The sequence below is a fragment of the Macrobrachium nipponense genome, chromosome 31, assembly GCF_015104395.2.
Source record: "Macrobrachium nipponense isolate FS-2020 chromosome 31, ASM1510439v2, whole genome shotgun sequence".
Classification (NCBI taxonomy): Eukaryota; Metazoa; Arthropoda; class Malacostraca; order Decapoda; family Palaemonidae; genus Macrobrachium; species Macrobrachium nipponense.
In genome coordinates this window covers 33,120,015-33,147,514 of record NC_061093.1, presented here as the reverse complement: position 1 = coordinate 33,147,514, position 27,500 = coordinate 33,120,015, and the positions used below count along the sequence as shown (strand labels likewise).

The 27,500-nt window shown below is 35.8% G+C and overlaps 1 protein-coding gene across 2 annotated transcripts in view; it reads left to right on the top strand.

Annotated features, from left to right (window-relative positions):
• Positions 1 to 7,417: 7,417 nt before the first annotated feature.
• The window catches only part of LOC135206748 (UPF0430 protein CG31712-like), a 687,024-nt gene continuing 666,941 nt past the window's right edge, over positions 7,418 to 27,500 (top strand). The window contains exons 1-3 of one of the 2 annotated variants that reach the window (XM_064238232.1): positions 7,418 to 7,515; positions 11,092 to 11,283; positions 13,499 to 13,571. The gene's annotated coding sequence lies outside the window, so the exon portion shown is untranslated. Of the gene's footprint in view, positions 7,516 to 9,842; positions 9,959 to 11,091; positions 11,284 to 13,498; positions 13,572 to 27,500 lie in introns of those variants that run through there. The other variant, XM_064238230.1, reaches the window with a different exon arrangement.

Here is a 27,500-nt window from a genome sequence, read left to right as displayed (position 1 = left end):
AAAATATGGGTTATGCAATGCATAATGGCTCCATTACTTGCATATACTACTGTGGCAACCTCTGGCGTGGCGTAAAAACCCGTAAGTTCAATGCCTTCAATATATGCAAAATATGGGTTATGCAATGCATATGGCTCCATTACTTGCATATACTACTGTGGTAACCTCTGGCGTGGCGTAAAAACCCGTAAGTTCAATGCCTTCTACATATGCAAAATATGGGTTATGCAATGCATAATGGCTCCATTACTTGCATATACTACTGTGGCAACCTCTGGCGTGGTGTAAAAACCCGTAAGTTCAATGCCTTCTACATATGCAAAATATGGGTTATGCAATGCATAATGGCTCCATTACTTGCATATACTACTGTGGCAACCTCTGGCGTGGCATAAAAACCCGTAAGTTCAATGCCTTCTTTATATGCAAAATATGGGTTATGCAATGCATAATGGCTCCATTACTTGCATATACTACTGTGGCAACCTCTGGCGTGGCGTAAAAACCTGTAAGTTCAATGCCTTTCATATATGCAAAATATGGGTTATGCAATGCATAATGGCTCCATTACTTGCATATACTACTGTGGCAACCTCTGGCGTGGCGTAAAAACCCGTAAGTTCAATGCCTTCTATATATGCAAAATATAGGTTGTGCAATTCATAATGGTTCCATTACTTGCATATACTACTGTGGCAACCTCTGGCGTGGCGTAAAAACCTGTAAGTTCAATGCCTTCTATATATGCAAAATATGGGTTGTGCAATGCATAATGGCTCCAGTACTTGCATATAGTACTGTGGCAACCTCTGGAGTGGAGTAAAAACCCGTAAGTTCAATGCCTTCTATATATGCAAAATATGGATTATGCAATGCATAATGGCTCCAATACTTGCATATACACTGTGGCAACCTTTGGCGTTGGCGTAAAAACCCGCAAGTTCATGCCTTTCATATATGCAAAATATGGGTTATGCAATGCATAATGGCTCCATTACTTGCATATACCACTGTGGCAACCTCTGGCGTGGCGTAAAAACCTGTAAGTTCAATGCCTTCTATATATGCAAAATATGGGTTATGCAATGCATAATGGCTACATTACTTGCATGTACTACTGTGGCAACCTCTGGCGTGGCGTAAAAACCCGTAAGTTCAATGCCTTCTATATATGCAAAATATGGGGTTATGCAATGCATAATGGCAACCATTACTTGCATATACTACTGTGGCAACCTCTGGCGTGGCGTAAAAAACCCGTAAGTTCAATGCCTTCTACATATGCAAAATATGGGTTATGCAATGCATAATGGCTTCATTACTTGCATATTACTTCTGTGGCAACCTCTGGCGTGGCGGTAAAAACCCGTAAGTTCAATGCCTTCTATATATGCAAAATATGGGTATGCAATGCATAAGGGCTCTATTACTTGTAATATGACTACTGTGGAACCCTCTGGCGTGGCGTAAAAACCCGTAAGTTCCAATGCTTCTACATATGGCCAAAATATGAGGGTTATGTAATGCATAATGGCTCCCATTACTTGCATATACTACTGTGGCAACCTTGGCGTGGGCATAAAAAACCCGTAAGTTCCAATGCCTTTCATAATATGCAAAAATATGGTTATGCAATGCATAAGGGCTCCCATTACTTGCATTATTACTACTGTGGGCAACCAAACCTACTGGCGTGGCGTAAAAAACCCGTAAGTTCAATGCCTTTATATATATGCAAAATATGGGTTATGCAAGGCATAAATGGCTACCAGTTACTTGGCCATTAACTACTGTGGGCAACCTTATGGCGTGGGCGTAAAAAAAAACCCGTAAGTTTCAATGCCTTCTAATAATGCAAAAATATGGGTTGTGCCAAATGCATAAGGGGCTCCAATTAATTGCAATATACTACTGTGGCAACCTTCGGTCGTGCGTAAAAACCCGTAAGTTCAATGGCCTTCTATATATGCAAACTAATGGGTTGGTGCCAATTGCATAATGGGCTCCATTTACTTGCCATATAAACTACTGTGGGCAACCTCCTGGGCGTGCGGGTAAAAACCCGTAAGTTCAATGCCTTCTATATATGCAAAATAAATTGGGTTGTGCAAGCATAAGGGCTTCCATTAAATTGCATATACTACTGTGGCAACCTCTGGCGGGTGGCGTAAAAAACCCGTAAGTTTCAATGCCCTTATGATATATTTATGCAACAAATACGGGTTGTGCCAATGCAGAATGGTTCCATTACTTGCATATTACTACTGTGGGGCAACCTCTGGCGTGGCGTAAAAAACCTGTAAGTTCCAATGCCTTCTATATACGCAAAATAAAAATGGGTTGTTGCAATGCATTAACGGCTCCAGTACTTTGCCATATTAGTACTGTGGGCAACCTCTGGCGTGGCGTTAAAAAAAACCCAGTAAGTTCAATGCCTTCTATATATGCAAAATTATGGATTATGCAATTCATAATTGGCTCCAATAACTGGCAGACTACCAACAAGTGGCAACCTCTTGGCGTTGTGATCCCGGGCCGCGGCCGAGCACCACCCCCCTGAGTGGCAACCGTTCCTTGACGGCGTCCGGCCCGTTAAAAACCCGTAAGTTCAATGGCCGTTTCATATATGCAAAATATGGGTTATGCAAATGGCATAAGGGGCTTCCATTTACTTGCATATTACTACTGTGGCCAAACCTTGGCGTGGCGTAAAAAAGCCGTAAAAACCCGTAAGTCAATTGCTTCCTATATATGGCAAAATAATGGGAGATGCAAATGCATTAATGGCTCCATTTACTTGCATATACTACTGTGGCAACCTCTTGGCGTGACGATAAAAAACCCGTAAGTTTCAATGCCTTCCTTTATATATGCAAAATATGGCGGGTTGTGACAATGCATAAGGGCTCCAATTAAGTTGCAATATACTTTACTGTGGGCAACCTTATTTGGCGTGGCCGTAAAAAACCCCCCCCCCCCCCTCCCCCTAAGTTCCAACAGCCTTCCTATATATGCAAAATATGGGTTGTGCAATGCATAATGGCTCCATTACTTGCCATATATACTGTGGCAACCTCTGGCGTGGCGTAAAAACCTGTAGTTCAATGCCTTCTATATATGCAAATATGGGTTGTGCAATGCATAAGGGCTCCATTAATGCATATACTACTGTGGCAACCTCTGGCGTGGCGTAAAAAACCCGTAAGTTCAATGCCATTCTATATATGCAAAAATATGGGTTGTGCAATGCATAATGGTTCCATTACTTGCTAATACTACTGTGGCAACCTCTGGCGTGGCGTAAAAACTGTAAGTTCAATGCCTTCTATATAATGCAAAAACTATGGGTTGTGCAATGCATAATGGCTCCAGTACTTGCATATAGTACTGTGGCAACCTCTGGCGGGCGTAAAAACCCGTAAGTTCAATGCCTTCTATATATGCAAAATATGGATTATGCCAATGGCATAATGGCTCCCAATACTTGCATATACCACAGTGCAACCCTCTGCGTGCGTAGAACGGGTAGTTGGCAACTCTGGCGTGCGTAAAAAACCCGTAAGCAATGCTATATGCAAAATATGGGTTATGCATGCATATGGCTCCATTACTGATATACCACTGGGCAAACCTCGGCGCGTACCCCGTAAGTCAATGCCTTCTATATATGCAAAATATTTGATCCCAGTGTGGTATGGTGGAAGATTCCATCTCCTTTGGCTAGCTGTTGGACAGAAGAAATGGGGAAGGGTCCAATCCCATGGCTAAAATAAACCCCCATTTCTATGACGCTCCATTGGCGAGGATGCCCCAGGGGTGAGATTGCTTGCGATCGCTAAAGGCCCATAATTATATGTATATATGTATGTGTATATTATTATATATTGCTACTTTCAAAATGCATGTTTCCCCTCTTTGAAATGTCATGTAGATTATGCAACATTATTTCAGATTCCTAGATAGCTTAGAATAGGATGTTTTAAAATGTGTGTTCAGATTTCGCATTACATAATGTTGTAAAAGAATATATATATAACGTACAAAGAGAGAGATCTCCGTTTGCTTCCCTAATCTGTCAACACGTGTGATAGCGAGCGAGCTGGAGTCTTGCGTTGTTATCAAAACATGTCAGTCTTAATTATCGCTTAGACTCCGTTTCGATCGGGTATGTGTCTTTTTTTTTTTTTTTACAGACTCGTCTTGTACGCGTATGTCTTTGTCAAGTCCCACATGGGAATTGCTCATTTTCTTTATGAAGATTGCATCAGATTTCAAAGCTACTGGAAGCATTCGTGACAAGAATGTTTTGTATCATATCTGCCCGTTTCAGTTTCCGTAAAGGAAGAAATTTCAGTTACATTCTATCTTAGGACCTCGAGGAAGTCAGATCTCTCTCTCTCTCTCGCTCTCTCTCTCTCTCTCTCCCGCGACATCCTTGAGATTATATTAACGTAACGTAAATTGGTCACTCGTAACTTGTGAGAATTTCATGTTTGATATTTCTTAGAGTTTATTTAGTTTTATTTAGTTTCTTTTGTGGAATCTGAACAAACATTGTTTCGTAACGGCGCCTGGTTTTTGTGAAATTGTGTAAGACAAGACTGCAGCAGAGAAAGAAGTTGGTATACCAAAAAGGTAAGTGTGTTATATTTTTATTAGTTGCAACGAATAACGGATAGGATTTGTGTTTAACTAATAATGGATAGGGAGTGTGGTTAACTAATAATTGTTAGGAACTGTGGTTAACTAATAACTAATAACAGGTGGTTTACGAAGGTTTGGTAAAAACTGATGTTTTTGAGTGAAAACATTTACACTTTTACACATTGCTGATTTTTTGTGTTTGTGATTGTTCCATTGTTTGTGCACTATTTCATTTTCTTGTTGAAGTGTGTCTTTTAATTTTATATTTTCATTTGCATTCACAATTTAATTCACTTAGTTGTTTTCATTGCTTTATCATTGCACATCTAATTAAATCTAACACTTGTGAATTAATTTGCATTTACTTAGAATTCTTTTCAAATTTATTGTTGTTTAGTACTTGTGAATTAATTTTCTGATTTCAATTATTGCCTAACACTTTTGAATTTCAATTGAATTAGTTTTTTTTGAATTTTGTGATAAATCAATTTTGATTTAATTTTACTTAATTTGATTCAAGAATTAATTAAACTTTACTTTGTTTTCAAGTAACAGTAATTTTCCCTGATATTGTGAGTTTTCACTTATAAAGTTTGATTATATAAATTTTTGTATTTGAAAATTTTTATGAGTATTTTCATTTCCAAACGTATATTTAATTATGATTATATTTGTATTTAAAATTTTTATGAAGTATTTCAAGTTCCAAACCAGATATATTTAATTAAGGATTAGATTTATGTTAGGTAGAAACATAGAGTGGTAATTGATTTGCTTTCCTTCAATTTTCTTGAAGTGACTTAGAACCAGGGAAGTACTTAGACTTCTGAAATCAGGGAAATACTTAGACTTTTAAAGTTGTTGATGGAGTGATGCCCTTTGATTAATTTAATTACTTACAAGATTACCTCACACCTGTTTTGATGAACTTAGTCTGATTTTTCTGCAATACTGGTAAGTGTTAAGGGATCACTGTTGCCTTTAGAGTAATCAGGTGTCTGGCTTTTGGTGAGGTAATAATTGATAAATGGTAACCAGATACTTGGCACTTCGTAACAATATAAATAGATATATATATATATTGTATATAAGTATATATGATATATAATGATATATATATATATAGATATATATATATATATAATATATATATATATGTATATAATTTATATATATAATAGTATTATATATACTATATATATATATATATATAATGTATATATATATATATATATAATGTATATATATTATATATAAATAATAATATACATACATATCATATATATACATATATATATACACAAAGTGTATTCACGTACAGATACACAGCTAGGCAGCCGTTTTTAGTTCACACTCATGTACACATACATACACACACACACTCAGACAGACAGACGGACATATAACCACAACCACGCACACAAGTACACGCAAGTCTTTGACGCACATCACCCACCGCTGCTCTTCAGCAAAACGGAACAGAAAGAATGAGGAGGAGCCTCCTTTAATAGTAGTGGAAGTGTGGCAGCTTTAATCAAACATTGTGTATAAAACAACAAGCGGGTGAATGTTAAATAAGGAGCTGGGATAGGGAGTTTGGAAAATGGGCTACAAATAACCCTAGGATATTCAGTGGGAACAATAATAATAATAAAAATTCAAAGGGATACTAATATTCTACCCGAGTAGTTGGAGGGGAAAAGTAATTTAGGTAAATCTCAGTCCATCTCGTGGTCAGGTCGGCAAGGTGACCTCGTTGTGATTATGGCATCGCGGGTTCGTTTCCCGCTTCCGGACATCATGATCTCTTCAAATCTCTTTGAAGTTGGAGCTCAAGGCTTTGTAGTGACAAGCGTATCAAAAAAAAAAAAAAAAAAAAAAAGAAGAAAATTTAAAATTAGAATTTGAGAAGTTAAGAGGGCATTGTGGCTATTACAATTTCATATGTATTTGGTAATAATGACTTGTAGATTCTACATATCAGTCGTGATGTTTATGTCTGTCTGTCTGTTTGTTAAAGTTTGGAAACAGGGGGGTTATTTTGGTGTTGTGTAACTTAAGTATGTATGGAAGTGTAAAGACGTGAATTTACACACACGACCACACACGCACACACACACACACACACACACACACACACACACACACACACACACACACACATATATATATATATATATATATATATATATATAATATAGTCTGCGTACACATCACATATATACTTAGAATGAAGTTCCTACCCAAATTCCCTTAATCAACCAGCCAGCCAACCTTCACAGCCAACTGACAAACTAAAGCATTAACTTCTTACTTAGGTGAAATGAAGCACAATGCGATTAACAGAACGAGCATGAATGGGCCCCGTCTTGTTAATAATAAATAAACCTCTGTTCCTCTTGCTGATTTTAGCATCAAAACTGTACACACACACACACACACACACACACACATATATATATATATATATATATATATATATGTGTGTGTGTGTGTGTGTGTGTGTATTTGTATGTGTGTGTAATCTTGTTTCTATATATACATCATAGGCGTCTACATTCTGTCTCAAAGAATTAAAAAATCCAATAGAAAGAAGACAAAGAGTAAAAAAGAAAGATGGAAGAGAATCGGAACTTAGAGGAACATAACAAAGTCGGGTCACATCAGACTGCCAAGTGACCCTGGACCGAAATGCACCCTATCTGTACTTACGACAACGTGTCGCCCACCAGATGAAACACTGCAGCACTCGGAACAACATACCTGGAAAAGAGAGAGGCGTTTAAGAGAGGCATTGAATCATTCTGAAGCGTCTAAGGTTCTTTTTTAACGAAACTATAAAAACATGAAAGTATCTACGGAACAATTTGGGTAAGCATCTCACTCAACCAATTATTTCAATATGCCAATTACATACGAAAGCCAGAATAGTTTGAAATTAACTTCTTTGCCAATACAAAGGTCAAACCTCCTCTCTGACCTGAGTAATCAAGAATTAAGAACGACGTTTTTGCCGCCACGGCCACGTTTGTTGTGTTGTGTTGGAGAGTTGCTGTGATATTTTGCGTTATTTCATAGAATTGTAAGTGATATTACTATGATTATTGCTGTGTGTATGGTATCTCCTTTCGAGATAACAGGATCATAAAAATTGACGTAGACCTATAAGGGCGTATGCCTTTTTGTTGGTTTACGCAGCTTATGACGTTTTAATTATAGGCATATCTTATATTCAACTGTTTTATTTTGGTTCTTGTGTTTATTCTTGTTTTTGTTGCTGCTGTTATAGTGCTTGTAGTGTCTTCGAAAAATTTTCATATGGTATCCTAACATTGCAGAATAAATATAGACCTATTTATAAAATATCGGCGCAAAGAATTATCTGCCTACTCTTGTTAACTGAAATTTAGTGATGCTTTAATTAAAAGTAATCGAGATCAATAAGAATGCCCCAAAACCAAATTATTCATGGGCTACTCGCAGTCGCAGACTGGTTTGGATCATCTCATACATAACATTCAGCTGTCATACATTTTTCTAATTTGTTAAGTATCTTATGATGCATTCTTACCATAGCATTCATTCTCATAGAAACGCTACAGCAGCCTTATATTTACTCGTCACAATATAATTTATCCTTTTAGTAAATATATTTTCAGTATAGTAGTTCATTGAAAGCAGTTCGACAGGTGGTGTAACTGTAAGGCTGAGACAGTCCTAAGATTTAGCCATCCACGCATGTATGTGTATGTGCTCTTGCTTATAAGTTTACATTCCACTTTATGCATATACATTATATATCGTGGAGTTGAAAGTTTCAACTTGAAACTACTATATTAATAACAAGGTACCCTATTTCCAACAGATACGGGTAGAAAACCATTTGCAATAAGAAATTGACATGTAGGCCCATAACCCGTCGTTGTCTCAAAATATAAGAATTTGACGTGAAGGCCTATGCCTTGTCATTGCCTCAAAATATAAGAATTTGACGTGTAGGCCTATGCCCTGTCATTGCCGCAAAATATAAGAATTTGACGTGTAGGCCTAAGCCCTGTAATTGCCTCAAAATATAAGAATTTGACGTGAAGGCTTAAGCCCTATCATTGACACAAAAGGTATTTCAACAAAATCTATAGACTCCCACTACTGTTCATTTATCCCATCATCACTGATAGCTAATAGATAGATAGATATAACTTAATGTGATGACACATTTGAATTTTGTTAGGAATAATGGAAAATCAGCTGTTGTTACTTACTGGGGCTTGGGGCGTGAGGGGGGCTAGTTGAAGCTTGAGGGGGCAAGTTGAGTCTTGGGGGGACAGATGCCCCCCCAGCCCCTCCCCCCTGAATGACGCCCCTGACTGGGATAATAAATGCAAATCGAAAACTACTATTTGTATTAGTACAAAGTTTCAACACAACGATGTATAATACCCTGTGAAATTACAGTTCCTCTCATTTTATGGCAAATGCGCAGGTAACTAAGAGAAAATTTATATAAGGAAGGATGTTTTTGGCTAAATTAATCAAGGGTTATTAGTGGAAAAAGGGGTTGGCAACTTTTGGCAACTTTTTTAGCAATCATTGGCAACTTTTAGTCTTGTTAATCCCTGTGCAGCGTCATATGATATACAACCATATATCATACTTACTTTCAAAGTCATATTACTGAACAAAGGTCAACTCTATAAGAATTATGAAACTTATGTCTGTTTAATACAATGCGTAAAAGATCACCCCCTACATTCTTTTGTCTACCTTTTGTCTTTTTAACCTTGGTGCTTCAAAGTTTCATCAGCGGTTTTTGATCATTCAGTTACTTTTAGTCATTTGATCTCCTGTTTTACTTTATTCCCCTTGTAATCACAGTCGTTTTCCATTGATGAGGTTTCAAGTACTTAAATAAAAGGTTCTAAGCATTTTTTCCCAGAAAAACTTACCTTCATTTTCAACATGCAATGTTTCTGCACATTGATCTTATTTTGAGTTACCTTTCGGCACCACTCCGTTAATAATTCTCAATTGAAGTTTTGATGTGATATCCTTCGTCGATATTAATGGTAATAGCCTAGTGACCTATAAAAAACGAAATGGTTTTCATTAGATCGAGAGGTGATACTAGTGGCTTCTCGATATTGATCATATCTATGATTACATGTGCAATGTGTCGTTCGGCATTCGCCTCTCGCCAGTCAGTGCTGCCTGACTCCCTAGTCAAGTCTTACCGGCTTTGTGTCGAGACGCGGAAACGTGGATTCAACCATCCTCGTTTTGCATTTGTCGTGATATGTTTCTCATTTTGTTGAAGGTATGCATTTATCTTAGTAATATAATGAACACATTTCACGACCGTCAACATTTTTATCATACTGTAACAGCATAGGCCTAGTACTAGGCTAAGAAATGTTATGACTGTCTAAAAACTTGTCCATGTGCATGCGTGTGGTTGTAATCGTAGTATCAGATGCAGGATAAGAAAATAATCAACATTCCTCAATAATTGCCATTGAAGTGTCCAATCGTGGTCAAATGCCTATCATGGCTAACTGCTGTTTAACCATAGGTTAGTCGGAAGTACAAGTATGGTAGGAGCAACCATGCTGCTCTAAGTACACCCCCCCCCCCCCCTTTTCTTATTGTATTAAAGGGAACCAGTTAGGAAGCAGATGCTTGCATTATCATTATTTCTCATTGCTGCCGCCATATGTATGGTCATTTTTTCCTTGAGGAAGGTTAGTACACTAGTTAATACATTAGTAATTGCAATAACTTAGGCTACACACAGCCTAGATATTGCGTATGCATATATGGGCCTACCATTCATAACAGGCCTACATGAGTGATGTTCTTTACATATCAAGGGTAGCAATATTAAAAAAAAAAAGTCTACACTCGGTTCTTGCATTCAGTTGGAATTGATGTAACGATGTTAATCCCCCAATAATATTACAGAAAATATTCTCGATAACTCAGAAAATACAAATTAGGCTTATTAGCCCCCTTCAAGGTGTGAGATAGCCTTTTGAGTTTGAAGATATGGCACTGGTATACTGCTTGGCCCGTTTGTATTGGTTAAATACGTATATCTCTCTTTTAGTTGTGCTGGTTTTAGTTGCTAGATAGACAAAGTGATACGAGTCAGCATAGTTTTTCAATTTCTATCATTCTGTATAAGCAAAGAACCAAGAAGTGTGATGATGATGTTTAGACAGATTTCCTCACGTGTGTCTGCTTGGTTGCTATTGTAGTATCTTATGTAGAATAAAAGAATAAGCAATATTTTCCAATAAATTGTTATTGAAATGCAAAACCATGGTCAAATGCTACTCATGAGTGTATCGCTAGTCTAATTGTGCTGTGTAATAGGTTAGGCGTAGGCTAACTGTGGGTAAACGCAACAGTGCTGGCCTTAATAGACTTGTTTTTCTTTGTTTATTACAGGGAACCAGACATGAAAAAGATGGTGTGCCACTATATCCCACGGATTATGAGCAATTATAAATCATATGAAGGACTAAGAAAAAGAAGGACGTCTGAATTTTCTAACTGTGAGCAAGACAGAAATTGTTCAAAATTTGACAGGTCTTAGCCAAGGCTAGAATTAACCCATAGCGTACACCAAAGCTTATCTAGGTCAGTCATAGAAAGTAGGTATGCACTGTCATCACTATGCAAAACCACCATGTTCAACTCACGGAATTTCCTCCCCTGAAACCCCTGCCCCCACCCCCCCCCCCCCCCAGGATAAATCACAGTGTAAACAAAATGGAAAAAAAGGATTAAACTCTTTGTACTTGTAATGAAACTTAGATTGAAGGGTAACACTACAGACATAAAACAGAAAAAATAATCCATTGTACTCTCAAGATTTCAGTAATAAAAAGTGAATAAAGAGTCAATACTACTCTTCACAGGGGGGAAAAAGTATTATGCATGTGGAGAAAACTGAATTGTATTTCCTCTTATTAATTTATATTACAAGCATTCCATATACACCACTAATGCTTACAATATAAAAAGGTCTGTAAATAACATTTACAAATATAATTGCGGACTTGATCAACCCATTCCCATGAATATAAGGCACTGCCACTACCCTATTTATTACCAAGTTTTAAGACATTAATTAGAGAATCTACTTCATCATGCATTGGTACACGATCCCCTTTTTATTCTCTGTTCCTTTTGTGTTCCACTTCAGTACAACAACCCAAATTCTTGTTTCATCAAACTTGTTTCGTTACAGCATGTTAGCAATCTTAAATTCACTCCTAACTTTTTTTGTGAATTATTCATTTTTGTTACTTCCTTTTTTCACTACTTGGAGATTCATTTGCAGTAATTTAAACTATTTTCATTTAGGTTAGGTAAATCATAACTCGTGTTAATAAAATTCTACACTGAATCATTACCCATTTCCTTTTAAAAACTAACCAATAAGACCGATTTAATGTTTTAACAACCGGTTGAGATCTCTCGTAATGCAATTTTTCGATACATGGTAAAACCCTTTTATTATTTGAATATACAAAGATATTTGAATGACGATCATATTAGTAATTTGAATAAATTACATTTTTACAAAAGATAATTTGAATGACGATGTTACCCGTAGAAATAAGATAACTATGGTTTTCTTTAAGTAGACTTCGAGGAAGAGAAAACGAATAATTTTTGTAATAGGTGACTATTTCATTTTGCTAAGTTTCATTGCAGTTGGTTAGGTTAAAAAATCTATATATACTATTAATATATATATATATATATATATATATATATATATATATATATATATAATATATATATATATATATATAAACGTGTGTGTGTGTGTAGGTAAAGTTTTACTTTGAACCATCATCGTATTTTGGACGTAAAGATATTTTCTTATCTCTTAATGTTTTGCCTTAAACGTTTTTAAAGTTCGTTTCGTTAGCATATGACCTAGCGTACGTCAGTTTTTTTTATTCCTTATTTTCACCTTAATCTAATTAAGAAGTATCAATACGGCTAACGAATTGGTATGTTGCTTAAGTGTTTCTCCCTATACAAAAACCCCGTTTTCCCCACCGTGCCCCCCCCCCCCCCAATTTATGGTGTCAACTAATTTTAAAAGTACTCATTTGCTGACGAAAGGAATCTCAGGAACATTTATAGCACACATTAAAAAGCCTAGGAAAATGATATTTTCGAGAAGACCAAAATTCAATGAACTTTTTTGTGTGTTGAATATGTAGACAAGTACATAATTATGATTTATATAATTATGTGTATGTATATATATATATTTATTATAATATAGATACTATAAATATATATTATTAGTTATGTTTTTATTGTTTACTTGCTAAACCTTTATTGACCTTTGAAAACTATATTTTGTCCGATGTTTATATTAGGGGAGCTTGGAAGATAAATGTTATATATGCATTATATATGCAATATATATGTGTACGCAAAACGCATTAATATATATATATATATATATATATATATATATATATATATATTATATATATATATATATATATATATATATATATAGATATATATATATATATATAGTATATATAGATATATATATATATATATATATAATATATATATATATATATATATATATATATATATATATATATATATATATATATAAAGGTAATGCCATGGAGGACAATCTTTTCGATCAAGTTATACTTCCTGCAGTTGCATTTCAGCACTGGTAACAAAACCTTATATATCCAAAATGAATAGAATTAGATTTAGTAATAAAGATAAATATTAACAGCTAATTTAGCTCACTTATGAGGTTAAGTATTATATTGGCTGAAAAATTCCTGCATATTTACAGGGTGACGGGTTCATGCGCTTTATTAATTCACTCACAAAGGAGAAGACATCTAGCGTACACAAACAACGAAACGGTAAGTCCATTTCAATTCTTGTCATGTAGTTGTTTCTAAAGTAGCATTTGTATCAGTAGTAAGCTCTATAAGTACTCTGGCAAATATTTTGTGAATGAATATTATAGCTGTTCTACTTTTTTTTCATGGGAAAAGGTTAAGGAACTGGAGAAAACCAGTCAAGCCACTGGTATGAAAGCTTTATGTAATTTATAGAGAAAGAGGGAAGTCATTTACTCTCTCTCTCGGAGAGAGAGAGAGAGAGAGAGAGAGAATTATGTGGGTTTCTTTGTTGAAATATTGCAGTGGGAAAGTTAATATCACCTTATTTTCAGTCCAAAAAGGCATAGGTTTGAATTTGTGTTCCGGGTAAGACACCGTGCATATTATTCCCTTCCACAACATAACATTAGCCACTTTGTACGCCTACACAGTAGGCGTATCAACAGAGTTGAACCGTGGCCACAGTGCCGTGCAACGCTTACATGCATTCGGTCTCTAGCTCCACCCATTTTTTTTTTTTTTATCTAATTTACGTTCGTTCCCGCCCCCTTTCCTCCATCTTGCTGCCCAACCACTCCAAAAGTACCCCAGGGGTTGGCTTTCTGGTCAAATTTTTATAAATCAGATCAGATCAAATCTTCCTCTCCTACATCCCAAATGCTTCTTAAATGTAGTTTTTGCAACAGCATATTTTCCAATTTTTTTTTTCTTTACAAAATCACCAACGTTAAGCTTTTTTACATATCTGGATATGTAAGCGTTTCCCACCTTTTTAATTTTATTATCTCCACATATATCACGCCGACAGTCCATCTTGGCTTCCGTAGCCATTGCAATTCTCCTCCCAATCTTATATTTTGATGATACGATAAATTGCTTATTATCAAATGATGGAAATATTCCATGAAGTTTAGCACTTAAACCTGACACTGGTTGCAAATTTTTATTTGTGGGTCGTATCACCTGCGGAGAGTTTTTCAGCGAAGTTATGGGAAACCTTTTGCTTAATGGGAGATGTTATAGAACAGGAAAAGAAATATTTGCAAGATTATAATAATATTTCAAAGTGTGAAAGAGGTTATTTAACCAAAGAAATTATGTTCCCGATTTAGCATCATAAAATTGCATCTTTTGCAGCATTGCTACTGACTGCAGTGTAAGGCTCGGTAAATACTGATATTCTCAGGGCCTCTACCGACGAGAGATATTGGTGGCCAGTTCTCTAAATAATATGATTTTTATTTTGTAGTTACTTGTAGCGGAATGTTTGGGGTTGAGGGAGAGTTCTGTTGGGGGGGGGGGGGGGGTTAAGGGAGTGCGTGATTAAGCGTCTGCAGTTGTGTGCCCTGCTGCCAATATGAACGTGGGCTACCAAGGGAAGTTGAATGGGAAATAGAAATATAATGGGGTCGTAGATCTGCTGAATGAGGAAAAACTTGAGTAAGGAATCGGATAAGGGATGTGTTTGCGTTTGAATTTGAAGTTAAGTTTGTTGATGGTGATGTTAGATGCGAATCGAAGGATTCAGCTCGTGTGTAGCCCATGTCAGAGAATATGCAAATTGGCTTTACTCTTTATCCTTGGTGGTCTATATTGCTATATTTTCCTATTCTGCATCTTAATCTTTCTTCGTCACAGCTGAGATACTGGCCTTTTTTTTTATAGTTAATTCTAAGGAGATTCTATCCATGCCCATATATTCAAAATAATGAACAGTTCCTTTTAAAAGTGAAATTGATCCTCTATAAGCAAATATTGATTCTTCCATCCACAATGAATATTATTCATTTCTACGTAAATAAGCGGTGCATAAGTCACCTATTATACTAAGGTCTGTCCACAGTAGGAAACATTACAGTTGAATGTATGAAAAGATTAACTGAATAATAATTTTTATATTTTCTGAAAGGCTGTAGTACTGTAAGGATATCTGGGGATGTACTAGATAAAATAACACGAATTTGCATGTTTGCTTGTCTTATAAAGTTGTTTTAGACATGAATTTAGTTTGTTTAGTGAAATTTGATGACTTACGGCTTCAGATGTCATTCAATTTGAATTATTCAGCTGTATGATTGCTAACTAACAAAGGAAAAAAAACTGAAGAACGAAAGAGGAATAGACCAAATAAGCTAACGTTTAACCTGAGGGAAAAAGTAGTTCCGCGGCGGTTTTTTAAAAAAAACTAGTTTAGTCTTATTCAAGTTCTGTTTATGATGTAATTTTGAGCATCTCTTGGTAACTGAGCACACTCTTTTGCCCGGAAATGCTTATCCATGCAGAAAATGCTTAGCATTAATGCTTTGGCTCAGTCATGTGCTAAGAACCAGTTTCACCAGCTGAGAACCAGTTTCACCAGCTACGTGATAAACAGCAAGTAAATGATTTTTTTTTTTCTTTTTATTTTAAATCGGACTAGTTTCAAGTCAAACATTTCTGGACGCTTTTTCTCCCTCGGTCACATGATGCAACATCCAAGTCTCTTTTTAACTCCTCACCTGCGTCTTCACCCCCCCCCTTCCTTTCTCTCTCCCTGCCATTTTCGTAGGTGCCGTGTGACCTACAAGTGTTTACATCGCTCATAAATAGTTTAAATGAAATGGTCAGAAATAGCTAAGGGTATATTCTCAGGTTGATTTGAGCAGGTTGTTTTTGTAATTAGCGCCTTGCATTATTTATTTGTTTATTATTTATTTGTTTGTTTATTTTTACCTCTGGTAAGTTGGATGGCAGTCGTGTTTTCACCGTCTTCGGTTGTGTATTTGCAAGATGTCTTTGGATAAGAACAGATGGAAACATTCATAGCGTGTTACCCTTTCGATGATGAAGTGGTTTTTTCTAGACATCTTTAAAGCCTAGGAGATTTACGGCCATTATTATTCTAATTATCTAAAGGGTTTACAAACTGAAACCTGATTAACCCCTCCCCTAAATTCAATAACCAAATTTAGAATGATAATTATATATAATTAGCCTGACTGCTGAGTGCTATTGTCGTGATGTTTTTTTCTGTTCGTATGAATGTTCTGACTTTTTTTTCTCTCTTCCGCTCCATATTTGCAGCGACTAATTAATTTTCTATAATCTATTCGGGCATTCATCCTGTTATGTAATCACATATTTATTCTCTCTCTCCATGTAGAAAGATGTTTTATCTTCCTTATTTTGTAAGTTTAAATTTATGATAAAGCATTATAAAACTCAGCTGGTATATGTTAGAGTTTTGGTATGTCGCCCACTTGAAATTGGAGGGAAGTTATAGTTTCACACGTATCTGTCTGTACTTCAAGAATGAATTCCACAGAAATCAATTAATGTATTCCCATTGAAACCATCTTGTCCATATTTATTTTAATTGGTGTAACGTCTCATTTAACGAAACTCGGCATGTCTGCATGATTGATTCAGTAACCAAAGTTACTATAGTAGATTCACATCAACCGGGCAATTTACGTCTAGGCCAGTCCTTTAAAACGCTCCTGATTGGCTGTTGATAAGCCAGTCACAGGGCTGGAAACTCTCAGTCTCTCTAGAGTGTTCACATAAGAAGGACGTATGTTCCACCTCACCTGAGGGATACTTTTGATAGATGTATCCCTCAGGAGACGTGGAACGTACATCCTGCCCATGTAAACTCTCTCGAGAGACTGAGGGTTTCCAGCCCCGTGATTGGCTTATCAACAGCCAATCTGGAGCGTTGTAAGAGACTGGCCTGGACATCAAATGCACGGTTGATGTGAATCTACTATAACAATTACGCTGCAGTCGTTACTAAGAGTGAATTTATTTATGGCTATGAGTCCTTTTTAAGGGAGCATTTTATCTGCGTTATGCTCTTGTCTAAGAAGGTTTTCATTTTAAAATTTCGCTGTTGTTCAATAATTGCAGTGGAAATTTAAACTGGTAGTGTTTCCTTTCTTTTGTAGTAGTGTTGTAGCGTTTCGATACAGGAATTGTAGGTAAACTTTGGGTCACGGTAAAAGCATCGTATTGGCTCGTAAATTATAGATGAGAAGTTACCGGCTTAGTAAATGAATCTAAATGTTAATAAATGTAGGTAAAAATTGGGTCACGGTAAAAGTATCATATTGGCTCGTAAATTATAAATGTGAAGTTACCGGCTTAGTAAATGAATCTAAATGTTAATGAATGTAGGTAAAAATTAGGCCAAGGTAAAAGTATCGTATTGGCTCGTAAATTATAAATGAAGTTGCCGGCTCAGTATTTGAATCTAATTTTAAAGTATGAATATTGTGTGCCTACCTGCAGGAAATGACGTAATGTGGAACGCCGCTCAATGAGTGGCATAGATAGCAATAAACTATACATCATTAGAAAGGCATTTTATTAAAAAAAGTTTACGCGTTGCAGGAAAAAATTCTACATCAGTTATATTGTTTTTTGGGAACCTTTTTTTAAAAGTATTGAATTTACTTATTTTGTCTAAAACTCATGTTGACTTTTATTTTATTTTCATTACAACTCTTGAGCAAATAGAGTATCCTAGCATGAAATAAGCTACTTTACGGGGACCTATCAAAGAAATATCTTATCTGTAGGAAATGAATGATATTTGGTAACTTCATACCTTGTGATTGCTGATATATATATGATATATATATATATATATATATATATATATATATATATATATATATATATATATATATATATATATATATATATAAATTTGGAAAGGTAATAAGGTTTTTTTATGGAAACAAATATATTACAATATCAAGTGACATTTTTCTTCAAAGAATAGGAATTTTATTGCTTGGCTAACTTCGGCGAGTCTTTTTGATTGGCAATATCTATAACTTACGCTTCTTTAACATACTGAAGTACAGTAAAACTATTCGGCTTGAATGTGATGCCAGAATGGGTATCAAAGACAAATATCGCTAAACGTGGGTGTGTCGGGATCTGGCTGTAATGCTTTAAAACATGCTTGCATATATACAGTGCATTTTATCTGAAACAGGAAATTCAACAGCTTTTCCAAACAAAGAATACTTCCGTTCAGCCATTTTGCCTAAATAAAATAACATATCTTACACAATAGAACAGTTATTTAAAATCTTTACTTTTGAAACATTTTGTTCTGTTAATTCACGATTTTCTCCCATGTTCTAACGATATATGATATATCCGTTTTATTCTGAAAGATTTATCATCTCATTTATGTCAAGTAGGTGAAAGGAAATATTTTTTTTTTAGTGGGATATATGAAGATGAATAAAATTGGTGAAACTAGATGTAATCATTTAGGGGCTTAATCCAACTCACGTTATTGGGAAAGAATTATGAACATAGCAGAAGTACGTAAGGGAAGGATATATATATATAATAGATATAATATATTATATATATATAATATATATATATATATATATATATATATATATATATATATATATACTGTATATATATACACATATTAATATATATATATACACACATATATATAATTTCTTAGCGTACTTCTAATACGTTCATAATTTCCCCGAAATATTTTTTAGCCTGAAATATTGTACTCAACAGGAATTTCTATTGCATGCAGTAATTAGCATTATCGTGTTTACTGACGCAGTTGTTTCAACCAATTTCGTTTTGTTATATCATTTTGTTCTGTTCTTCTTATTCTAATGGTAGATACCTTAAAATATATATAAAAAAACTCACGTTGAACCAATGGGAGATCATTGGTCGGATTTTGAAAACTTCTGAAACTCGCAGGCTTAGAGGTCATTAGAGTACATCTCCATTCATTCATGAATCTTTCATATAGTGGCAAGTCCTCAGACATCACGAAAATTCTATTGTGGTAGAAACCCTCCGTGAGGATATGTCTTGAGTGAAGTAAGCCGCCTCAATACAAACTTAACTGGAATGGGCCAAGGACGACAAAAATAAGAACTCTCCTAACATGTAGGAAGGTGTCTGAGGGCAGTATAAGGGCCTCAGCCATTCAATGACCAGAGCTGCGTTCAGATAGCAAGGTCACCTTTCTTTAATTAACCTGAAATGAATAATCTCTACCACTTTAAATGAATAATGGGGGTTATGCTAGATCTTGGACTTGCCCCGACACAGTGCTCAGAAAATCTTGACTGCCAGAAAAGGGTCAGTACAGAGGCAAATGTGCTTTTTTTTTTTCTAATAACTTCTGGAAATTAATTTGGGATAACCTTGTCAATTATACATCCCATCTCACTGAGCACCTTAACTCGGCAAATTTTTCCCAGCAGCAGTAGTTAAACCTGTATGTAGTACTTTTACGTTTGCTTGAAGCTATAAAACTGAAATACTGTCCGACTGAATGGTGCAGCAAGCAGCTGATAAGTAATTAAGAATACTACTTGGAGTTCATTAACTGAGAAACTAACGCAAGAATGAATTGTGTAATAAATACCATGTACAACTGAGATACCAAGAACTAAACATATTTTCACACATCCGAAATGCAGCCTTGAAAAAAAGCCAAAGACTTGGTAGAGCGATATTTTTAACAAAGAAAATGTAAGCTTAATTTATATTTGCCACTGACTAAGGTGATGCAGGAGACATTTATTGGTGTCATATATTTGATGTTTGTTTCATATTTTTGCTTAATTCATTGTTAATGGATTTTTCTTTGAATGTAAAATTATTTCCATATTTTTAGAATTTGCTCTTGCTATATACAAAGTTAGTGAATGAAAATAGGGAGGAGGAATAAAGTATTGAACTCTTCGTGGGAGTGATTATGAATATGTGGTCAATTTGAAAACTGTGCCAATAAAAAGAAAAGAATAAAATGTCTTTTAAACCGGGTGCGCTTACATTTTCGGCTTCACTTTAATACATCTTGCTTGTGTTGGGTGGGTGCAGACCTTTGCCCTGCAGGACCCTGGCGCCAGACCATTACGTAATTGTAGCTAAATGTTATACATAAAATTCTTGCTTTGTTTTAGATTCATTTCTCCTCGACACAAGGTGGCATTTGTGTGGCGTTAAAACTGAACCTAGAACACAAAATGAAAGAATTTTCTTCCCTAGTGAAGTCTGCACATTCCATTGTATTGTTTTATAAATTATATATATATATATATATATATATATAATATATATATATATATATATATATATAATATTATATATATATATATATATATATATATATATATATATATATATATATATATATATATATATATATATATATATATATACATACACACACACACACATACATATGTGCGCGTTTCCCCTCTTACGAATCTCGGAATATTTTATGAGTGCGCTGACGTAAAGTACAGCACGTATCAGGAAACAAAGTAATAGAAGAAATCTTTTGGCAAATATCGCTGTCTTTTTTGGCAAGGCTAACAGACTCGAGGAAAGGTAAACAAATGTGCTTGGATGTTTTACCCTGATATACATTCCGGTTTAACGTTTCCTTGGACGGTTGATGGCAACGCTTGTGTGACTGAACACGCACAATTAAGTTTCATCCTAACTTCAGTGTTGATTTCGATAAGATATGCAAGTGAGATGTGTGCATATGATGTACACACACACACACACACACACGCACATTCACACAAAAAGGCGACGTTCATGCACACAGGTGTGCGAAGAAGTTTTTTTGTGTTGCCTTAGAAATTCTGTCATGACAATATGGTCTCCAGACCATCATCTTCTGACGTTCGTTCATAGAGAATTGTAGTGGATGCCATTTTAGAGAATCGTAGGAGTTGATTGCTTCAAATGTATTCTGGTGTTGGGTTTCGAGATCGAAATGTGTTTATTGTTTACTGAGGAGAGGGGGAGGATATTTTGTTTGTTTGAGTTTGCTGTTCGAATTATAAATGATTTTGTTTTCTTGTTCAAACGGCTTTGAAAAATACTATAACCAGCATTCAGTTTGTTTATATTTTGTAATGTCATGAAGAGCTATATACTCCTATCTTTATTTTTTGCAATGTCATGAAGAGCAATATACTCTTATCTTTTCAATTCTTAAGTGATGGAAATGGCCGAATATCGTTGTGGTTTCCAGGAGTGACAAAACATGAATTATGAAATTTAGGTTTTAAAGCCAAGTATTAAAACACCTGAAACCATTTAGTGCGCAAGAAAACGAGGAGGAGGAGGTTGAGAGTTATTGGACATCAAGATAAAAAAATATCCCTGTAGATGCACTGAGAGGCAATAGTTGGACAGACTGGACAGCGAAATGGAAGAAAAGAGAAGGAATGGAGGTCATGTAAATGGCTAAAATTGGGTTGCATATGAGGGCTGAAGGAACACTAAACCCCCTTTAGTGCTGTCTACAGTGCACCGCGTGAGGTGCACTAACGGCACTGCCTCCCCTATGGGACGAGCGACGAAAGATCAGATTGTTGATGGCATCAAGTTTACATGATGCATCGTGAATTAATATGCGGTAATGATGTTTGTTCTAGAAAAACTCTGTGGCTACCTGTCAGTTGCAGAAGTCAAGATTACAGCAATCAACATTATTTTCTGGTGGAGAGGATCTTTTAGCCAGCGAACTTTGCTTTGTGGTTAGTGATTGAGTATGGTAATCGCGTGCCTTCGGCCCCTAGCTGCAACCCCCTTTCGTTCCTCTTACTGTACCTCCATTCATATTCTCTTTCTTCATCTTACTTTCCAGCCTCTCCTAACACTTGATCCATAGTGTAACTGCGCGGATTTCCTTCTGTTACACCTTTCAAACCTTTTACTGTCAATTTCTATTTCAGCGCCGAATGACCTCATAGGTCCCAGTGCTTGGCCTTTGGTCCAAATTTTATATTCAACTCAACTAAGTGGCCGAAAGGGATCATTCCTAGATAATGACTCCCAAGGGTTTTCTTTGGATCATTATCCTTATGATATTTAAAGTCTTTTGCTTATATTTTTACTGCAATCCCCAACGGGCTTGTACTAAAGATGCCTTTGCAAAGGTAGATAGATACATAACGGGGTAAAACCCTTGGGAAAGATCCGTCGAAAGCGCTCCGGTGCTGGCTTGACAGTCTACATTTCATATACCATTCAGTATGATATACCTGTCGCTTGCTGATTACCTTTGCCAACGAAGGTCAAACAGAGTTCTATTTTTAACCGCTTGGAGGCGTCAGCAGGATATTCCACGGAAGGGGTAAACAGATCTTGATAAACGTGTTGGAAATACTCATTGGCGATCCGCTGTGTATGACTGAAGATTTGACGTCCTGTTTCCGAGTCGTAAATGGAACTCACCAGTAATATGATTCATCCAGCCTTTCAAATATTAACTCCAGACCAGATAATACATAAGATTTAATCCAAATAATTATCTTATATTCACAGGGTAAAGTTGATTTAGTTATGAGGTGTCCTAGGTAGTGGTGTACTCTACTGAGGGTTCTTGTTGGAATTGCCTTCTTTTCCTTGTAATGAAATTCATGTCTTTATATAGGGATGAAAGAATTTATGAGGTATAATTACCTGCTGAGAGAGAGAGAGAGGAGAGGGTGGGGGATCGGGTTCTGCTGTGCTCTATAGGGAATGTTTGATTGGCAAGACGTTAAATAAGGCTTTAAGTAAGATCATTGGTAACGGTTAGAAATTACGCAGCTGCTAAGGCTTATTCAGTAGCAAACTATGAAATCTTCTTCATATGTACTACCAGTTACAAAAGTTGAAGAGTTCTCGGCTAGGACAAAGAACTTTCCACAGAGAGAGATTGTAGTACACGAATTGCGTGGGATGTACTGTGAAGCAAAACCAGATTTATCCTATTAAGCTGGAACGGAGTACACGGCAACAAGCAATTAAGCCACCTTACAACGACACTACTCCCCCCCCCCGCCGCAACACCACCACCCCGACAGTTTTTCCTCCCCTCTCATGCCGTCTTGCTGCGGTTATTCCCAAATAGTAAACGCGAGAGAAGAGGAACGGGAGGGAGCAAACGAAGACGAATAACACATAATTCTAAAGTTTTATCAATTGTGACTTAGAAACTGTATGGTTCGTCAGCATGTGAATTAACATTTGCGGGATGCATATATGTAACAATGAGAAAATAATCAGCTATAGGTATACACCTCCCCCTACACTGCATAATATACTGAAGGGGATAATGCGGCATAATCTGTATTGGCCAAGTGTTAGAACGCCAGGTCTGCAGAATTAAAGTTAATGTCATCATCTCTGTAAATATAAGTTTTGATTTAAAATTGTTTTTGTAGTGAATATGGAAACATGGAACGAAGGCAATACTGATGAATTTTCAGATTCTTGGCAAGGTTGGCTGCAACTTGATTTTGCATTTCATGGGGACGAAGAACTGTAACATGTATATATTGCACTATGTACAGCCATTAATTAAAAGAAAGAACAGGAGTCCAGAATACTGACAGAATAGGCTTAGTTCTAATAGTGAAATACCAACAACTGTTACTGATAATAGGTGCGTCAACACAACAGTGAAACGTATATTACCACATGTATATTACAGACAGATTGAAAACAAATCAGCGGCTAAAAGTGGAGAAGTAATCTTTGGCAAAATGGTGGATGACCGTACAAAGAACTATATTCTGTTTTTTTTCATCTGTCCATCCGCCTGTGGTGTTTTTGTATGGTAACACTGCGTCCCGGGCTTTAGATAGTTACGCTAATTGTAAGTTTTAGGTAAATAAAAGGATATCTGGGTGTACATTTGTAACTGAAAAGTGTTTTAATAATTTACTGTATGCGAATTACACCGTTAATATTCGAAATAGAATATTATTATAATCGTTGAATGTAAGCTGAATGTAACTATCTAAAGCCCGGGACGCAGTGTTACCATACAAAAACACCACAGGCGGATGGACAGATGAAAAAAAACAGAGTATAGTTAAGACTGCCGAGATATCGCTGACTTGTATCCGACCTGCTTGGTGATGTGTGCGCAGTAAGTTGCTGACATGTTTTACTGTAGCGCGGACGCACGATTAAGACTGAATGAGATGTGCATTACTATTGAAGTCGAGAATATGGTAATATGAGTTGTTTGGATCTAAAAAAATGTGGCTCCTTTAAAAATGATTTCCTGAGCAGACTCTTCATGACACATTTCCACCTTAAACTCGCGAAGTTTTTAACGCCTAGTTGCATCAGTAAACGATTTTGAAGTCACTAAGATAGAGAATCGTAATTGATTATTATTATTATTATTATTATTATCATTATTTTATTATTATTATTATTATTATTATTATTATTATTATTATTATTATTATTAAAAGATACTTATAGTAGCATGAGTCTTGAAATGGAGAAACAAATCCACTAGTCTCAAGGTAAGGCAGATATCCCCCGAGGTCCGGTACAACATATGTATGTATGCATATATTTAAAGATAAATCTGTACAGAAAGCTTTCAGGAATCTGGTCGATTCCTCTTTTCAGTCTGTAAATAATTGTACATAAATGTGGATTTTTTTTCTTCTCCCTTATTATTTATTATTATTATTATTATTATTAGTTATTATTGATATTATTAAATTAGTTATTATTATTTTATTACAGGGAGGATTTCTGTCTAAAAAATAGTTTGTATGTGTCATTCAGAGATAGCAAATGACGGAACGCCTCCGATTTGTGACCATAAAAACCCACGTAAACAGAATATTGTCCAAAACGGAAAAAAAAATGTTTTTTACGGCAACATACTGTTCTTTCAAAGTGTTTCCTGATTTTTTTTTATTTTATTTCTGGCATTATTTAATGGCCAAATTGGTTCCATCTATCCTTTATGAAAGTTCTTTGGAATGAAAAAGTTTTACCCGGTTAAATTCTTAATAAGATTTTGATCACAGTTTTGTTTAGTGGTACAACGACTCATGTATATAACAGTACACACATACACACACATATATATAATATATATATATATATATATATATATATATATATATATGCACGTATACATAACATTAAGCCACAAATTGGTAGCTGAATGTTTGTATATAAATCACGGTGATGTGATAAAGATTCATGTATTCATATATATATATATATATATATATATATATATATATATATATATATATATATATATATATATATACACGTACACACAAATATGTGTATGTATATATATATATATATATATATATATATATATATATATATAGTATATAACACTTTCCGTGTCTTTGTGTGGCCCAGTTTGTCCTGCCCCAAGATTTCTTGGGTAGACCAACCAATCTAATATTAGATGAGAGGGTCGTGTCTGGTGATCACTGCTGAAGCTGCAATTGCCTTGAGGGGAATGCTGAAAGTGGGTGGGAGTTGTGGGGGGCGGGGGGGGGGGGGCCACCCTTAGTGATTAGTAGATGGAATAGCTGGGGGCGCTGAAGGGGTAATGCAAGTGAAGTATTTGGTATTGGGATGGGGGGCGGGGGTTGGTAGGCGGTATGTTGTTGCTTAGGGTCAGGAGGGGTAGAGGGAGGGAGGGGAGGGTGGAGTCGGGGAACAGTTGCATGTTGGGGGTTGGCCATTAAATAAATAAATAAAAAAAAGTAAGTCTGCGGCAGGTGGTATTGTTTTGATCTGACTGGACAGAGCAAGAGAGAGAGAGAGAGAGAGAGAGAGAGAGAAGGTAGGACAGATGCTTGTCACTTGGTCATGGTTATGACCTTACTGAAGATGCCCTTCAACTGGGTGCTATTTGCTTGGATGCGAACGTGTAAATGTCCCATTGCGAGCGAGAGAGAATTTCAACGTAACCCCTTTAGAAAAGAGAGTTTAAACTTAATCTTTTTGGAAAATAGAATGTCAATTTATTGTCTTTGGAAAAGAGATATTCACTGTAACCTTCATTTAAAAGAGAATTTCAAGGTAACCTCTTTTGGAAAGAGAATTTCAGCATTACCTCTTTGGAAAGAGAATTGAATTCGCCGTATTGCCTTCATTATTAAAAATAGAATTTCATTGTAACGTCTTTCGAAAAGAGAATTTCAACGTACCCTCTTTGGAAAAGAGAATTGATGTGGAACTTTGGAGAAGAATATTTCCCTTAACCTACATTGAAAAAGAACTTCAATGTACTCTACATAGAACACAACACAAGACATAAGTTATTCCATCTCGTAACTTACGTAAATGTAGTCGGAGACCGTAATCTGACATTTAACTGCAATCTCTAGGATTTGTATCGTAAGTCGTAAAACACGCGTTCAACAGATGGTTATCATGTAGTTAACAGATGGTTAACACAGGAGAAATCCCCGAATACGTCAGCGCTTCGACACTTGTGAATTATGAATGCAAGAACGGGGATCAGTTTATTTATCTGGGACGTGGCGTGATGCTATACTCGTTTTTTTTTTCATCTGTCCACCCGCCAGTGGTGTTTGCGTATGGTAACACTGCGTCCCAGGCTTTAGATAGTTACATTCAGCTTACATTCAACAATTATAATAATATCCTATTTCGAATATTAACGGTGTAATTCGCATACAGTAAATTATTAAAATTATTATTCAGTTGCAAATGTACACCCAGATATCCTTTTATTTACCTAAAACTTTCACATAGCGTAACTATCTAAAGCCCGGGACTCAGTGTTACCATACGCAAACACCACGGGCGGGTGGACAGATGGAAAAAAAATTGAGTATAGTTGATCATGAGACCAAGTATTTGATATGAAAGAAATTAGCGTTAATCGCTTGAGGATTCTGCGTGTGAGTTATTTATATGAGGCTACGTACATCTCCGTCGTAAGTGTTTGTTTAATTAGTTTTTTTCTGTGGATATAGTAAATAACGGCATCTTATTGTTAACTCTCAGATAGACTATGTTGTATACAATTTATAGCTTACCATCTTATGTAACATCACGTTCTTTATTGAATACGAAATGAAGTCACTTGATGATACACATCGAAGGCTGTTCAGTAGAGCAGTTTCTGCTCGA